The following is a 15,329-nucleotide window of genomic DNA, read 5'->3' as shown; positions in this document are numbered from 1 at the left end:
GGAGACCTAGCTCTACTGTAGGGTCTGCCACTGACCTTCTGCGTGACCACGTGCAAATCGCTTCACTCCTCTAGGCCTGTTTGTGTTCCACGTTTTGTCAGTCTTCTCTGTTTAGACTGTAAGCTCTCAGGGTTTCATACAATGTGCGTACAATGCCTAGCATAATGGAGGCCCGATCTCAGGTGGGTGCCACTATAACATAAATCATTATAATTGACTTCCACAGGATTGTTTGCCAAGTAAAATAACCCAACCTGAGATTTTCAGAATCTAGCCCGATGTAAATAGAATTTGGTGGTCTCACTTCTTTTCCTTCACCAATCGCTTACTAGATCTTTGTTCTCTCATATCCCAGTTCACATTCTTTTACTCTGCCTGAGTTTTTTACTGGCTCCTGCTTTCTCCTTTCCTCTCTACCCACTGCTTCCTCACCTACCCACTCTCCACCATCATCTCTGTCTCCTTATCCCCCATTCTCATCTGTTCCCATTAGCTTTGCATTATATTCTCCCACTACTTCACCCCTCATGTCCTTTATGCCTCACCTCCTTCCTCAAGAAGCTTCCATTAAACACTCGGCAGACACAAGCAAAGAAGTCTGGTGGCCACTATATTTTCAGCCCTCTTAAGACATACTCTGATGGCCAGGCATGAGAGGATGGAAACAAAAACCTAGATGAAATAAGCAGCCTTCAGGATAGCTGACCCCACCAAAGCTATAATATAATATGTCAGTTTGTGATTTGATACAGTTAATATACATCTTCAGGCCAACAAAGGATGTTTTTCCCCTTCAACTGCGTATAGATTATCTGTGCTGCTTAGGGAAATACATACCTTTAAATTGGCCCCTGGAGCCTGTGCTTCAAAATTGTATTTTTCCCCCAAGCGTAATTCATTAATGCCAGCCATGCATGATTTATGCAGTTACGTGGAAATCAAACTGCAGCTATTTGCCCTAGATTCTTAACACACAAGTAACCATTTTCCTTATTATGAACTAATTAAAGTTAGGGCTTCCCAGAAAAGCTTTGAGGTTTTGAAATTTGTTTTTGTTCTAATATGGAACAAGAGAGAAAGAGAAAAGAGAAGGCATCCAGAGTAACCAATAGTCCAGTGGCAAAAGCACTTGCTGGGATGTAAGAGACCCAAATTTAAACCCCCGCTGTGAATCTGGCAGAGCATGGCTTGAATAGGGGTTTCCCACATCCATTGTGCATACTCTAGCCAGCGGGCTATTAGCAATTCTGGGGTCTCACTCTCGTTTTGATGAGAAATTTCACCCTCGACACGAAAAATGTTTCGTCAGAAATGTTTCAATTTCAACTAATCAGCATTTCCTGACCAAAAAAAAAAAAAAAAAGTAGCGTCAAAAAATTCCCTACCGGCTTTAATTAAATTGCTTCAGGTCTGTACTCAACCACGCAGTGTGGCTACTGGCAGAGACTTGCTGCTAACCACTACATTCTAAACAACACACAGCATTCTAAAATATGTACACAAATATTTGGTCTACTCTGTGTAGCAGACTTTTGCCCAAACATAGCAATTCTCTGAGATGTGTGGCAATTCCATGGTCTCCTGCTTTGTCTGTGCACATTATTCCTTCTTTCCTAAAGAATAACTGGGTAAGGTAACACAGACTTCTAATTGGCTTCTAACTCAAATAATATCTGTGGATGTGATCTTCCTTCACACTTTTTGGGTTTTAGCTGGAGTTCCAGCTGGACGTGTGAACCACAAGATTCCTGCTCCCTTCATATACATAGGCCAGAGAAAGTTCACCAGCTAGACTAAATCAGCATTTCTGAAATGTACTACCAGTGGCTTTTCTTATGGCCATGACAGCCTCTTGGGTGGTGATGCCGGGGAAGGAGGGAGTATTGGCCCTTCCCCTCCATGCTGCTCTTGGATGTGCTGCCTTGGTGTTGGTTGCTGGGGCCGCTGGTAAGGGTCGACGCCTTGTGCCACATCTGGAGACACAAGGGGCACAACGTTGGAGGAGCACATGGCTGGTGAGTTTCCGACCCACCTTCCCAGATTCAGCAGGGCTCACCACCACCACCCCCAATCGCCCATGGCCCCCACTGCCTCCATCAGTCCCCCATCCAGTGCTTGATTTGTAACAGGGTTGAGCCCTGGGACCTAATAGCGCAGACTTCATAGCAGATTTACTAGCTATCTAGCAAGTCTGCTGTGAAAAGTGATATCTGTATATTTGTTAATATCACTTTTCACAGCCTCCCAGCTAGCTAGCAAGTCTACTGAGAAGTCTGGGCTAGTAAGGATGCTGTGAAGTGATATTAACAAACATACAAATATCATTTTCACAGCCAACTTACTAGCTAGCGATATATAAATTACAATGATTTGGATGTGTACATGCACATATTTATTTGTTTTTCCTAATTTTTTCAGGAAAGTGTCAGAGTGGCCACCAAAAATTATGTCATGAGAACGCCTGGACTAAATAAACATTGGCACTAAGTCATGTTCTTAATATTTCTTGTGGAAATTGATCATTGCCACACAAGGAGACAATTTTATTTTGTCTAGCTGTCTTCCCAGTTGCATTTCCATTTCATTACACTGTGCTCCAACCCAGAACTATTTATATACTGTGGACTCAGTTGTGGCTTTGCTAGGAGCCCAGAGTAAGGGGCGATGAGTGTGGGTGTGTTGTCTCAGGAGCAGCCTGAGAAGAAGATCGTGACTAGGAGATAACCCACGGCAGCAGGGAGACAGTAATTAAGACCGGGTTTTGTTGTGATAATTGGGCCTTATTACCTTAATTGTAAGCTCCATTGTAAGAAGTATATGAAAGTTCATAAAATATTAGACTAAGCTATAACAAATGCTAACAAAGTCAGTCAAGTGGCTTTCAGTAATGATTATAAACAGGTGCAGAAGAACCAGACAGATGAAATTAGTCCAAACAAAAAGCCCATGTTGATATAATTCAAGGACTATGTTGAAATCATGCTCGGTAAAAAACAGAAGCTGCGGAACCGGAGATTAATGAACCAAAATTGGTGTGTCAGATATTGGCGGGCAAAATAATAAGTGGATGGGCTATTTCACCCATCATTCCCTTTGTCGGTCCTTAAAGAAAGAACAGAGGGGGAGGAAGAACAGACAGAAGCGGCTGAAGCGAGCTTTCCCATCATGGCTGCCACCCCCACCATCTTCTGAGACCCCAGGCCTTTGCCTTTCTAACTCGGCGAGATGTCCTGGCCGGTCTTGGCTAAGGAGGGAAGCAGATGAGATAGTCACCCCCACCAGCTCCAGCTGAATCCCAAACACCACCTGAAATGAAACAGGAACTTCAACAGCATCAGCAACAGCTCCAGCTCATCTCAACTAACTTGTCTTTTCCCCAAAAGGATAGTTATCATCTTTGATACCATCTAAAAGACTGTCAAAAACGGGCGTTTTCCCTTCTGGAACTCTCCAATTAAAGGGAAAGAGAGCAAGAAATGCTGTTAAAATGAAAGCCTGACAATGCTTTCCATTTCAAATGCCTCAACTTTTCCCCCTTCTTTTCTGTATCTTTAATAAAAGGTTAAAAGGAAGTTTTATGGTGTGTTTGCCCTGGTAATAAGCAGGCTGAGGTTTCTGTATACCAAATCACAAACCTTGTTTAATACTATTTAATGTTGGACAATGACTGAGTTACCTTAACACGTTGGCTCATTTATTCCATATAAATTAACACAACAGTTTATGCCTGGTAAAGAGCATTTTGGGAGGCAGAGCCTTTATTTCTTCTCCTTCCTGCCCACCTGCCAAAGTGGAGGCTTATATACCTGCCTAAGAGTCACCAGAACAGCTCCTGGCTTGTGGATTGGCTGGAGCCTAACACAGAAATGACTCATTGCCACATGTGGATTAATCAGGCTCTAGTTCAGGGATGACTCATCACCTCACATATCCATTGTTGGGTTTTGATCCGAACTGAACCTATTGAGTAGGAACTGCAGCATGCTGGAAAAAAAAGTCTGTTCTTGAGCCAATAAATAAATAAATTCTAGCCCAAAGAGAGTATATGGATTCTGGATGTGAGCCATAGAGCATGGTGGGAACTCATCAGGAGCTTGCTGGCTTTAAGAGAGAGAGCTGCTCTTTGAAGGTCAATGGATAGGGCCCCGAACTGACAGCCAAGAGGACTGGGCTTTATTCCCAATTCTTAGGAAAGTCATCTATCTGTGCCTCAGTTTCCCCATTTGTAATAGGCAGATAATGATACTGACTTTCCCTTCCACAGTGCTTTGAGATTTGCACTCTATAATTGTACAGAACTGGCATCTCAAAGGCAGGGTCGTGGGAGGTGGGAGTACCTGCTATTTCAGGGCAGCTCTGTATCTCACACTGTGTACAACCCACCAAAGCAAAATAACTCTAAGTGGAAATCAGTTAATATTTAGAATAAGTTAAACTTAATCAGTATCACAAGTTTATTTCCAGATCCTGTCTAAGGGAACAGCATTTGACTACTCTGGGTTTAGGAAATTGATTTTTGTCCACATTGTCTGGGTAGTCCACATCTGGTTTAGCCCATTTCATTGCACCAGCTAGTGTAATGTGATGCTGTGTTAGTCTGATTCTTAGACAATTTATTTACAGTTTAGGAGAAGTGAAGCCAGGCCAATGTAGGGGAAAAGGCAGCCTACTGTGTGTACTAGCCAGCCAGGCAAGAGGTCTGTCAGCATTAATTTGCAGCCAGCCATAATTGCCATCATCTGACCTATGTTACAATACAGAAAAACATCAGCAATGATAACAGGGGAGAAACATTCCACCTGGGCCAGAGTGAGTGAGAATGACTCTATAGCCTGGCATTACACCATTCACTTGGGAGGGGAGAAACCTAGGTTCCAGCCCATGCTTCAATGAATATTTAATTATTTATACAAAGTGGAACAATTTCAACAGGAGGGACAGAGAGACCCAACCTATATCCTTGTGGCTGGGATACTCACCTAAGCTGTGGGAAACCTCAGTTCAAGTGTTTGCGTCTCCCACAACCCAGGTGAATGTGCTAATTCTGGGCTATAGGGTAAAAGGGCCTGCCTCATCCTCTGTTTTGTGAATCTAGCACAACATTGCCAAGAAACAGTTTGGGGCTGAAACAACTTGCCAAAATGAATACAAATTTGCAAAATGTTTTTGTTGAACCTAATGTGCATTTTTTTGGATAAAAAAGTTTCATCCAAAAATATTTTCCCCAGCTCTAAAGGACACTAATTAATTCTTTTTTTTTTTAAGTAAGGCTTAATTCTGCATCTTGGTGGCAGGAAAGGAAGAAAGAACTCTGTCATCTTCGCACACGGGAGGTGCTCAGATATTATGGTGATGAGAGTGGGGCACGCAAGTACTGGACAGAGAGATAGTTAGTCGAACATTTTCAAATGGGTTTCTCTCCTAGGTGCAATGTCTGACCACCATTTGGCAGACCCAATGGCCTTAGTGCACGAAACCCAGCCTTACTGTATCGTTGGCACGCTCACAAAGTAAGATCTATTTTGCTTGCAATTAACAAAGATGTGAGGTCTTCCCAGGCTCAGGCCCTGGGAAACTGGAGGACTTGGCACAGAGCAGGGATTACCAGTTGTAAGCTACAGTCAGTGTACTCCACATGCACCGTGCAGCAATATTCACTTGTTGTGAGCTCCATGTACACTGTACAGCTGGACATTATTGCACATTAATCCAGATAAGTGGATTTTGTTGTATCATCTATGACTTTCTATATTGTCCCACTGTTCTCATTTTAATGCACAGAGTTTATTCCCAATGGATACTTGTATTTCATAGAGAGAGACCTTCTAAAAACGTTAAAATGTATTATTGGCACGTGAAACCTTAAATAGAGAGAATAAATGAAGACTCAGCACACCACTTCTGAAAGGTTGCCGACCCCTGCATTAGAGTGTGTATAAACTAATTAGAAGGATATTTCTGTTGCAGGAAAATATTGGCAACAAAGCTTCCTTAAAGGTTTGCTACTTTTGAGACATTTTATTAGACATACCCCAATTCCTAGGTAATGTGCCTTTTATATAAATTTGGGTCTCTTCAGCTACTCTACCTGTGAATAGCTGTCGTGCTTCTTGACAGACATTATGCTCTTCTTGGGTGATCTTCTACTGTATGACCCATGATTGTGTTTCCCATAAAAGAATTTTCTCACAAAGAGTCGGCACATTATTTTAACAAGATAATAATCTGATCATAAACCATGTTCAAAGTTCATCTGTTTGAAATCAGGTACTTGGCATCAATTCTATTGTATAATACTAATAATCTGTCTGATCTTTAATCATCACTGCAGAGAAACATATTGTGGCTGATTTGGCCTTTGCGGAGACCTAGGAGACAGGAATTACTTGTTTCCTTGTACTCCCCCATCTGCCTGTATGCATCTGTCTCTTGTCTCCTTCTTAAATTGTAAGATATTTGGGGCAGAGCCCATTTTTTGTTCTGTGTTTGTACAGCACCTAACACAATGGGGTCCTGGTCCAGGACTGGGACTCCGGCCATAGGAATACAAATAACAAGGAATAAGAATAGTCCTGACTCTGACATTGAATCACTGTGTGGCCATGTATAAGTATTAAAGAACAGTGAAATTTGGGATTTCCAGTCTGTGGGAAATGTTGACATTTCCTCATCTGTTTTCATCCCAAATCAAGAAGAAAAATGGAAATTTAAAAAGTTTTCGTGGAACAGAAATTTCAGTTTGGAAATGTCAAAATGTTTTATTTCAACATTTTCAATCAAAATGAAGCATTTAGATATTCCTGAAATGTAAGTGTTTTTGGAGGGAGAGGGGTTTTGAAAAGACCTGAAACACTTTGTTTCAAGTCACTTCAACATTAAAATGCAATATCCCATTGTTTAATGCAAGTTATAGTTTGGGAACCTGATGCTCCCATTCTCTCCTTTGGACTAGGGTCTCTGACCAGACTACATCTCCAATGATGCATCCAGAGTCATGTGACCCCCTTCATCCACTATGAAGAGTTTGGTCAGAAGAAAATATGCACTGCGTTATGGGAAATGTAGTCCTCCAAGGATCTTGGTCCATAGGACAAGAATGAGGATGTGAACTTCAACTCCCACAAGGCAATGCACTGATAGGGAACCACAGTGTAATGGTCTGTAAAACTTATCTGAAACAAGACATTTGGGATCAGAACAAGAAAATGAAATATCCTGTGTCAAACCAACCCAAAACAAAAAATTTCATTTAGATTTTCAAATCAAAAAATGAAAATTTTTCAGCAAAAAAATCAGTCTTTTCCCATGAAAAATTTTGATTTTCTGGAAAATCATTTTCCAAAATCATTGGAAAATTATTTCAACAGAAAATTCCTGACCAGCAGTAATAAGTAACTAAGGCCCAGCTCCTCAAAAGTATATAGGCACCTAACTGCCATTACATCTTACTGTATTACAGTGACTATATATGCTTAACCTCTGTATCTGAGTTTCTCCATCAGTAAAACGGTCATGATAATAAATACCTACTTAGTTCACAGCGGTTTTTCAGAGGACTGATTATTTACATTTATATATAAAAATGTAAAAGATATTTTACATATGATATAAAATATTCTAGGTGATGTAATATCTTTTATTGGACCAACTTCTGTTGGTGGAAGGTATAATCTTTCAAGCTACATAGAGCTCTTCTTCAGGTCTGGGGAAGGAAGGAGGGTGCACAAGGACTTGTCTACAGTTGTAACACGACAGCAGCAAAGCTGCAGCCACTCCACTGTAGCACTTTAGTGTAGACATTACCTACACCAATGGGAGGGGTTCTCCCTTTAGGGTAGGTAATCCACCTCCCTGAGAGGCAGCAGGTGAGTTGATGGAAGAATTCTTCTGGAGACCTAGAGTTGTCTACACCAGGGGTTAGACTGACTTAACTACATCACTCACGGATATGGATTTTTCACACCCCTGAGCATTGTGGCTGGGTTTGACCTAACTTTTTTAGTGTAGGCCTGGCCTGAGTTAAACATAAATTGGGCTAGATTATTAAGCAGAAGGTGTAATGGGGGAGATGGTCACCTGAAATGATATAGGCAATTGGGGTTAGATTGTTATGCATAAAGGATTCGAAGTGGGCAATTAAGTGTAGCAGACAGCATGGTGTGTTACAAATTGTTGTAATGATCCATAAAACCATTGTCCCTGTTAAGTCCATGGCTTTTGGTGACTAAGGGATGGTCTACACTGGGAACTTCCACATCCCTGAGATACATAGCTTTGCTGACCTAACCCACAGTGTAGACAGTGCTAGGTCAAAAGATGAATTCTTCCATCAACCTAACTACCACCTCTTGGGCAGATGGATTACCTAACCTGATAGGAAAACCCCTCCTGTCAGCGTAGATAGTGTCTATACTAAAGCACTACAACAGCCCAGCCCCAGTGCTGCAGCTGTGCCACGATAGCGTTTCTAGAGTAGATATAGCAAAAGAGGTATAAATTTAAGTTCCCAAGCTCGCCTTTTTAAGGTGTTGTGCAGGTTTCCTTTCAGGACAAGCATTGACAGATCAGGTAGGCAGTGATCACTTTGTGAAAAGTGTTCACCCATGGGTAATATGGTGTTTTTGTTTTTTCATCATTTTTCTGTGAGTTCATTTGAGAGCACAGTGATCGTCTTCACCCACATAGTTGTCCTTGTAGCATCCGATGCACTGGAGGAGGTACACCCCATGTTATGATAAGCACGTGTAGGACTATGAATCTTGAAAGGTGTGTTATGTGAGGAATTGATCATCGTCACAGTGGAGATATGTCTGCAGGTTTTGCATCTGTTGTAGCTGGTCAATAAAAGACATTACCTCAACTACCATGTCTATCTCGTATTCTGAGACCAACACAGCTACAACAATACTGCAGATACAATATTCTATAAATGCTAAGTATCATAATTTCAGTTTATTAATGTTTACATTGTGTGCAAGTGTTTCATAATCCTTGACCCCGGCAAATTTCATTCATAAGAGAAAAATAAACGAATGGCATAAAGTTATGCTTCGGATTTTCTATTTTAGTAGATTCATAATCATAACAACAATTGTAATAAAACATGGTGAATAATGAATTTGCAAGTTGGCAGAGGGAGTTGATATTGCAGAGCAAGCAAGGTAAGTGATCTGCATTACACAACTCTCTTGTAAGGAAGCCACCATGTCCCTGATCCCCACCATCAATGCAAGGTGCTGTGGGTCATTAATACTAACTAGAGGGCCATATGCATGCAGGACAATGAAGTGAAATGCAATGAAGAGAAAGCCAGAGCAAGCTGCCTAGATAAAAATGAAATTGTAGTCTGATGAGTAATGAATGGCACGTTTATGTTTCATAACAGAGCTAGTACTTACATAAACTGTCAACAAAACTAGAAAGATTTAAAACCCACTTAGCTTGATTCCAAGTACTCAGATGATGGATGAAATGAAAAGATTCTCTCAGAGTTGCTGAAACAATTGCTGACCATGAAATTACTTTAATAAACAAAAGTCCTACTGCAGCTTACAATGAACGTGCTATAGAGGCTACATGGGTTTGAGTTCCTAACGAAATAACAGAGAGGCTTTTTCTAAATACATGCAGAACAATCACAATAAAAGCGTGGAGACCTGGGAGAAGAGTCAGAATCAGGGGAGAGCATGGACCATTATAGCAGGGATAAGGGAGAAACAAGAGGGAATATAGGGGGGAAATCAATCAATATCTTAGACACCTATACACTAATGAGAAAAGCAGGGGGAATAAGCAGGAAGAACTAGAAATGCTAATGCATAAACACAACTATGACATAGTTGACATCAGAGATTTGGTAGGATAATACACATGACTGGAATATTGCTATAGAAGGCTACAGCTTGCTCAGGAAAGATAGGGAGGAGGTGTTGCCATATATATCAAAGATGTACACACTTGGACTGAGTTTGAGATGGAAATAGGAGACAGATGTTGAAAGTCTCTGAGTAAGGATAAAAATGGTAAAAAACAAGGGTGATGTCATTGTAGGGATCTACTACAGACCACCTAATGAGGAAAAAGAGGTGGATGAGGCTTTAAAAAAACCTGACAACATCATCCAAATCTCAGGACTTGGTGGTGATCAGGGACTTCAACCACCCAAATATCTGTTGGCAAAATAATACAACAGGGCACAAATTATCGAACTAGTTCTTGGAATGTATTGGAAACATTTTTTTATTTCAGAATGTGGAGAAAGCTACTAAGGGAGAGGCTGTTCTAGATTTGATTTTGATAAATAGGGAGGAACTTCCTGAGAATTTGAAAGTGGATAGTTGCATGGGTGAAAGTAATCACGAAAGGGTAGAGTTCATGATTCTAAGGAAAGGTAGAAAGGAAAACAGCACAATAAAGATAACGAATTTCAAGAAGGCAGACTTTAGCAAACTGAGGGAGTTGTTAGGTAAGATCCTATGGGAAGCAAGTCTAAGGGGAAAAACAGTTCAAGAGTTTGTGCAGTTTTTCAAAGAGACATTATTAAGGACAAAAGAGCAAACTAACCCACTGAATAGGAAAGATAGGAAGTGTGGCAAAAGACCACCCTGGCTTAATCAGGAGATCTTCAATTATCTGAAAATCAAAAAAGAGTCCTACAAAAAGTGAAAACTAGGACAAAGTACAAAGGATGAATATAAACAAACAACACAAGTATGTAGGGACAAAATTAAAAAGGCCAAGGCGCAAAACGGGATTAAACTAGCTAGAGGATAACAAATACATTAGAAGCAAGAGGAAGACCAAGGACAGGGTAGGGCTGTTATTTAGTGAGGGAGGGAAAACAATAATAGAAAATGTGGAAATGGCAGAAGTGCTAAACAATCTTTTTGTTTCATTTTTCACCAAAAAGTTTAGTAGAGATTGGACATTTAATGTAGTGAACATAAGTGAAAATAAGAGCCTGATGAAATACACCCTGAAATACTCAAGGAGCTAACTGAGGAGATATCTGAGCCATGAGCAATTATCTTTGAAAAATCATGGAAGACAGGAGAGATTCCAGAGGAGTGGAAAAGGGAAATATAGTGTCAATCTATAAAAAGGGGAATGAGAACAACCCAGGAAATTATAGACCGGAAAGATAATGGAGCAAATAATCAAGCAATCAATTTGCAAACACCTAGAAGATAATAAGGTGATTGTGGCATTATATCTCAAAGCAGCACCCCATATTCACCACTGTCATATAATGATATGGTTTGTACAAAATATGCCTTGTGAGGTATCATTTTAAAAGTTTTGATCTGTTGACCATTAATATCCTGTTGGATTGTATGTGCTATCATTGTATGTGAAGGTATGATGTTTTGCTATGTGTGTGTTATGGAAATATATTGTGAGGTTGGGAACACCCACAACCAGCCTTTCAGGTACAACAGTGGAGTAGCCAGACAGCAGTTAATGGCTGATCAAAACCCATCAAAGAAAGAATCTACTATCCCAGGATCTGTATACAAGGGAGACTTCCCAGAGAGAACATGTAGACAATGGAGAATGCTTGACCAATAGAGGCAGACCCCCCCAGGTCACAAACATAGATCTTTCCAGCAAGCTGGAAGAAACTACAAAAAAGGGAAAGTGAGATCATCACGTGGCCTCACTCCACCCACAACTCAACACCTAGAAACACATCTGGAAGACAAAGACTTTGAACTGTTTGAAACGGGCCATCCTTATTACCACTACAAAAGTGATTTTTCCTCCCTTGGTATTCTACTGTTAATTGAATTCTCGTTAGGCTGACCCCCCCACCTGGTAAGGCAGCTCCCATCTTTTCATGTACTATGTATGAATATACCTGCTACTGTATTTTCCATTCCATGCATCTGATGAAGTGGGTTTTAGCCCACGAAAGTTTATGCCCAAATAAATGTGTTAAGCTAAATATGAGTCAACAGTGTAACCCTGTTTCAAAAAAAGCAAGCATCATTCTGAGAAGTATTAGCAGGAGTGTTGTAAGCAAGACATGAGAAGTCATTATTTTGCTTTACTTCATGCTGATAAGGCCTCAACTGGAATACTGTGTCTAGTTCTGGGCACCACATTTCAGGAAAGATATGGACAAATTGGAGAAAGTCCAGAGGGCAGCAACAAAAATGATTAAAGGTCTAGAAAATGTGACCTATGAGGAAAGATTGAAAAAACTAGCTTTATTTAGTCTGGAGAAGAAACAACAGAGAGGGGAGATGATAACAGTTTTCAAGTACATAAACAGTTGTTACAAGGAGGAAGGGGAATAGCCTCAGAGGACAGGAGAAGAAGCAACGGGCTTAAATTGCAGCAAGTGCTGTGTAGGTTGGACATGAGGAAAAACTTCCTAACGATGAGAGTAGTTGAGCAGTGGAATAAATTTCCAGGAGAGGTTGTGGAATCACCGTCATTGGAGGTTTTTAAGAGCAGGTTAGACAAACACCCGTCAGGAATGATCTAGATAATACTTAGTCCTGCCTTGAGAGCAGGGGACTGGATTAGATGACCTCTCGAGGTCTCTTTCAGTCCTTTCTGTGATTCTATACCCATTATGCTAAGTTTTTCCTTCATGTAAGTGTAGTTTCATGCTACACACAATTAAAAAGTCATCTTTAACTGCGCCTCATCATTGTCTGAATGGTTGGCTTTTCCTAGGACTATGCTGGCAAGCATTCCATCGCCTGCCACCCAGCACCAGTGTTCATGCTAAATTCTGTTTATTTTGGACAGATGTGGCCTGTTAGTTATTGAAGGTTCAAGGTCAGTGCCAAAGGCTAGCGAGAGGGCTTGTTCTAATTGCTGGAAACTCTGTCTTTTTCTCTGTCTCTGTTTTCTTTCTGAAAAATCTGCACCCATTTAAAAACCTTTGTGCAAGCAAAACAACCAGTAAGGTTTAAGAATATTCTTCACAATATTCCAGAACTGCAGCTTCCTGGACTGTAACGCCCATGTAATATTAAGGCCCAATTCAATTATAAAATGAAAGCATCTATATTTATGGTGTACACAGGAACTGGACATTGGAATCCTCATAAATATATGTATCTATTGCACATGAGTGTTGGTATCATGGTGGATGGGCCACATAATTCCCTCTACTCCTAACCCATGGGCAGGGCTCAATTTGCTGAAGCAATGCCCTCCCTGTTTTGCCCACAAGCCAAGTTCAGAGACATTGATGTAGACACAGCAGCAAAATGAGGACAGACTCATGGAATTAAGTGTCAGGCTGCAACTTGTATAAAACTTTAACACAGGGGAGGGGTGTTACCTGCCCATCACCCATGCTCTCCTATACCAGGCATTTAATTGGTTTCAGTGCAGGGGCTACAGAGCTCCTTACCATGTAACCCATGATGCAGGGTGGCTCTCCTCAGCCTACCCCCTAGGACTCAGCTCTTTAATTCTTACCATCCTCCTCACTGCGAGTGGGACAGAGGGTGCAGCAAGATGGGGACCTCAGCCTGTGAGGGCCACAAGGTCTGAACTAAGTCTGCAAAGATCACAGGGTATCATCCTATCACATGAACCCAAGGTCCATCACCAAAATCCCAAGTCTTTTACCTCTGGGAACACAGATGACTCATGCCTCCTGATACTTGGTGGGGGGGACCCTGTAAAGGGAAGGATACGTGACAGCCCCACATTCTCCTCTAGGAGGAACTTCCACCCCACCTCCCTGAGCCAGGGCAGCCAATGTCACTGGTTCCTGGGGGGGCTGGGGACACAGAAGCAGGGAGCACATCTCCCGGGGCTCAGCCCCAGCTCAGCCCCAGCCCCGACTAAGCAGAGGCCAGGGAACCTGCTCCCTGTGCCTTCCCCAGCCACCCTCCACTGTGTGCCCAGCTCAGGGACTGCTGCACTCTCCCCATCCCACATTTCCTGTTGGGTGGGGGGGGAAAATCTGTCCTTCTCCTGCTCTGCCTCCTCCCCCGGTACATTTGGCCCCATTCTTGTCAGCTGGGCCTGGACAAGGAGTGGGATGGAGCCACTTATCACATGGCTGAAGGTGGCTGCTCAGGGTAGCTGCTGTGTGCAGTGCACCAGCTGCCTGAGAGATCCCGGCTGGGGAGGCGGCAGCTTCCACTCCCTGCCTGAGCCTGGCTGCTGGGAACAGGGACTGAGCAAGCCAGAATCGTGCCTGGGTGGGGCGGGGCGGGGAAGAGGGGACTCGCTCGGTCCCTTTCCCTGGCAGCCAGACCCGGGGCGGGGAGCAGAAGCCGCTGGCTCCCCACCCCCCAGCAGGCCAAGCAGAAATCTAGGGGGGAACTTAACCCCGCATGCCCCCCTACACATCACCTATGTTGGGGAACCATTCAGTTTATTGTCTTAGCCACATTGGAAACCAGCCACAAGTTGTGCTGAATAAACAACATAACCCCAGTACCTCAGTTAGGTACTAAGAGTGTTCCTATTTAACCAACTGTGGCTTGAAGATGCTGTGAGGAAGGCAAAAAACTCCCTGGTCCTCTGCCAGTTGGCCAATGGGAGAATAAATTTCTTCTTGGCCTTCTAAACACGCAATCAGCTAAACCTGAAGCCTCTGTCAGGCCAGGTTCCCATAGGTAGGGTTGGGCTGCTGGAAAAGAGCCAAAAGAGGCTTCACATGGCTCCCGCACTGGGCTAAATCCTAGGACCTGGGGAATGCTGGTCAATCAGCACCCCTCTCTCCCAGCTGGCCAATGGGTGCCAGAGACTCACAGAGGGAGGAGCTACCTATTGTCCCTAGGTAGGGGTCTCCCTCCCTTGCTACTGGGACTGTCTCCCTTTTACCGCCGGCCCCTTCAATTTCCCTCACCCATTGATAGAGGTGGGTGGCATTTTAAAATCAACTTGGGCTTTTAAGTTAACATTCAATTGAGCTAGATGGGTCAGTTCACACCTCTGATGTCTAATTGGTCACACTTGGTCCATGTTTAGAAGGTTTTCTCTGCAACCATGAGGGCTAAAAACTTATTTCTAATGAAAGCTGAAATTCTACAGAACAAGATGACAGCCTTAAAAATGTGCTGAGTCATAGAATCCAATTCAAGCTGTGCCCATGGTGATACCTGCAGTAGCACTGAATTTTCTTGGGTGTGGAGCAGAGAACACAATGTAATTATTGGGTTACTCTGCATCCCCCAACCCCCTAAGGTGCCAGTAGCGTGCCCTGTGCACCACATCTCAAAAGCAAGCACTGTAGGTAAATCCCACACGGATCTGCACCCAGCAGTAATGCCCAGCACTCATAGCCTGTTCTGCACATGGCTGTGCATCTGTTCCTGCCTCCAGATTCTCTCCAGCACCCTGCTGCCATG

Source organism: Eretmochelys imbricata, chromosome 2 (assembly GCF_965152235.1).
Source record: "Eretmochelys imbricata isolate rEreImb1 chromosome 2, rEreImb1.hap1, whole genome shotgun sequence".
Taxonomy (NCBI): domain Eukaryota; kingdom Metazoa; phylum Chordata; order Testudines; family Cheloniidae; genus Eretmochelys; species Eretmochelys imbricata.
This window is presented reverse-complemented; position numbering follows the sequence as displayed.